The sequence below is a fragment of the Chanos chanos genome, chromosome 1 (assembly GCF_902362185.1).
Source record: "Chanos chanos chromosome 1, fChaCha1.1, whole genome shotgun sequence".
Lineage (NCBI taxonomy): Eukaryota > Metazoa > Chordata > Actinopteri > Gonorynchiformes > Chanidae > Chanos > Chanos chanos.
In genome coordinates, this window is record NC_044495.1 from 60,402,389 (window position 1) to 60,403,327 (window position 939).

Below are 939 nucleotides of genomic sequence, written 5' to 3' on the forward strand. Positions count from 1 at the left end.
TTCGGGAATGTTTGTCGGTGATCCGGTAAAGTATTTTCCAGCGAACGAACGGAGTAGACTTCAACGGTGGTCGTCTCCGCCTTCATTAGCTCAGCGAAGGAAATTGGATTATTTGTTTGGAACTGGTCACACGAGACTGTTAAATGCCAAATGCAGTGCACGCACAATACGTGTTTTTTTTTGTTTGTTTGTTTATTTGGGTTTTTTTTTTTTTCAAACACATGTAGAGCCGCTTCTGTCTGTATAGCTACTGTTCACGCACTTCAGACCTGCACACAAGTGGTGATGGACACAGAGAAAGTATACAGCGATATTTGTTATTACAGATACACATCTGTGCTGTTCATGTTTAAAGATTATATCTGTCGAGAATATCTTAGTAAGGGATATGATGCAATACAGGAAGAGTTCAGTATTTCAGTATAAGATTTAATCACTGCTAGTGAACAGTCGTGGGGTGTGTTTCTCTGTGCGAGATTGTGTTAAAGTGGGAGAAACGAGATCGTGTGTGTGTGTGTGTGTGTGTCTGTGACCAAGAGGATGAAAGACAGACAGAATGTGTGTGTGTGTGTTTTTGAGAGATGGAGACAACTCTTCATAATTTATTTTGTCATTGTGTCTGCTTAAGTTCATCACTGGTTGTCGTTAAATATCACAATTATTTAAGAAATTGCAGAGCTTCCTCAACAGTTCCACCTGCTTACGTTCTCTTTACTGGGACAGGTCACTGATATCTGACCAGTATACCAGTGCAATATTTTATTCATGTTCTCTTATCAAATGCCTGAGGGAGAGGTTATAGTGCACTTCAGTTCATACACCAGAAGGGGGCGCCGCGTGCGTGCGTCCAAACGTGACTGTACTGCTGTAAATGGGTTCTGAGAATGAGCTGTCAATCAAAAACCTCTCCCGCCTCTTGAAGTCCTGTAATCACTTTCA